The sequence below is a fragment of the Lissotriton helveticus genome, chromosome 8, assembly GCF_964261635.1.
Source record: "Lissotriton helveticus chromosome 8, aLisHel1.1, whole genome shotgun sequence".
NCBI lineage: Eukaryota > Metazoa > Chordata > Amphibia > Caudata > Salamandridae > Lissotriton > Lissotriton helveticus.
Genome location: NC_136069.1, coordinates 1,284,867,809 through 1,284,870,047, shown reverse-complemented (window position 1 = coordinate 1,284,870,047; position 2,239 = coordinate 1,284,867,809). Strand labels below are relative to the sequence as shown.

The 2,239-nt window shown below is 58.2% G+C and overlaps 1 pseudogene; it reads right to left on the bottom strand.

The window, feature by feature from the left end:
* Positions 1-835: 835 nt before the first annotated feature.
* LOC144774309 (28S ribosomal RNA) overlaps positions 836-2,239 on the bottom strand; it is a 4,276-nt pseudogene continuing 2,872 nt past the window's right edge.

Genomic DNA, 2,239 nt, shown 5'->3' with positions numbered 1-2,239 from the left:
TGCAGGATGGGGGCTCATGCACCCTGGGGCCTGCCAGACAGAGCTCAAGCCACGGGCTCGTCCCAGCTTCCGAACCCTAGCCAGGCTGGGGAGAGCCTCCACGGGCCCCGGTGGACCCCTGTCCCCAGCACACAGGTCCTCGGCCGGAACCAAGGAGGGTTAAGCCCAGGTCACGTCCTCTCCCTGCTTGCCCGGGAAGCCCATTTCCCTCGACTATTAGGGGCTTATAGAATTTTGAGGAAGGACAAAAATTCCAGTTAGCCCAGCCGCCAGCCCGCCGGGCCATCTGGTCACCCAGCCCGCAGGGCCATCTGGCCATCCAGCCCGCAGGGCCATCTGGTCTCCCTGCCCGCAGGGCCATCTAGTCACACAGTCCACAGGGCCATCTCATCACCCTGCCCGCAGGGCCATCTGGTCGCACAGCCAGGCGCCCAGATGTCCCGGGAGGACCCAGCACCCAGATGGCCTGGGAGGGTGCCCTACCGAGTCGTCCTTGCAGTCCGGCGAGGGTGGCAAGGCTCACCAAGGCAGCCGCTCTGGAGGCTCCTTCACCCCGGTGGCTGCTGCTCATCTCCGTGCCCGACTTGCCCGGGAGCAGTGGGAAGGGGAGGCCATTTGGTCACCCTGCCTGCCCGTGAGGGATGGTGGCCCCCATCCCCGCACCCCGGTGGGGCAGGGATGGGAGGGGGGAGGCCCCCATGCCGAAGGGCACGTGGTGGAGGCAGCCTCCCGTGGACCCGCGTTCCTCCCACCGCAACCATCCCGCCGGTCTGACAGCAGAGGGACCCACCCCTCGGTGCGGTAGAGGGTGGCATCCGCGGGCACGCACGGAGAGACAATAGCTTGGCTCAGAGGATGACTTTCAATAGATCGAAGCGAGGTAGCTGCTCTGCTACTTACGAAACCCTGACCCAGAATCAGGTCATCTACGAATGATTTAGCACCGGGTGCCCCACGAACGTGCGGTGTACTAAAGGCGATGGAGGTGGCCCCTTCCGTCCGCACTCCGGTCCGCAAGCGAGCGGCTCTAAGCACCGGGCCCCCTGAGAGAGGCCGGCTATCCCAGGCCAACCGAGGCACCACGGCACTTCGGTATCGTTACGGTTTGGGAGATTCTGACTTAGAGGCGTTCAGTCATAATCCCACAGATGGCAGCTTCGCCCCATTGGCTCCTCAGCCAAGCACATATACCAAATGTCTGAACCTGCGGTTCCTCTCGTACTGAGCAGGATTACTATTGCAACAACACATCATCAGAGGGGTAAAACTAACCTGTCTCACGACGGTCTAAACCAAGCTCACGTTCCCTATTAGTGGGTGAACAATCCAACGCTTGGTGAAATCTGCTCCACAATGAAGGGAAGAGCAGACATCAAAGGGTCAAAAAGCGACATCACTATGAACCCTTGGTCGCCAAGCCAGTTATCCCTGTGGTAACTTTTCTGACACCTCCTGCTTGAAACCCAAAAAGTCAGAAGGATCACGAGGCACCACTTTCATGGTCTGTATTCATACTGAAAATTGAGATCAAGCGAGCTTTTGCCCTTCTGCTCCGCGGGAGGATTCTGTCCTCCCTGAGCCCGCCTTAGGAAACCTGCGTTATCGTTTGACAGGTGTACCGCCCCAGTCAAACTCCCCAACTGCCACTGTCCCCGGAGCGGGTCGCTCCCGGCAGGCTCCGGCGATTGGTGCCAGAAGTGAGAGCCCCACGGGGCTTGCCCCCTGCCTCACCGGGTAAGTGAAAAAACGATAAGAGTAGTGGTATTTCAGCCGCGGCCCGAGGAGCTCCCACTTATCCTACACCTCTCATGTCTCTTCACAGTGCCAGAATAGAGTCACGCTCAACTGGGACTTCCTTCACGGCTGATTCTGTCAAGCCCATTCCCTTGGCTGTGGTTTCGCTAGATAGTAGGTAGGGACAGAGGGAATCTCGTTCATCCATTCATGCGCGTCACTAATTAGAGAACGAGTCATTTGGCTATCCGTACCACCTCACGATGGCACATTCTGGGTTATTATGCTGCCCATCAGCATCAATTCGGTTTTGCTTCCAACAATACAACATTCTTTCGCTCCGGAGTACAGCCACACTGAACGCTGTCCTCACTGGAACTGGGACTACGTATAGGCCAGAGATAGTACACCCTGCAGTATTATTCTTCGGCTACGGAGGGTGAACTAAGGCCTATATCGTGATCTGAATTGTTGTTGCTTGTTGCATTGTTTGAAGCGGGTGCTG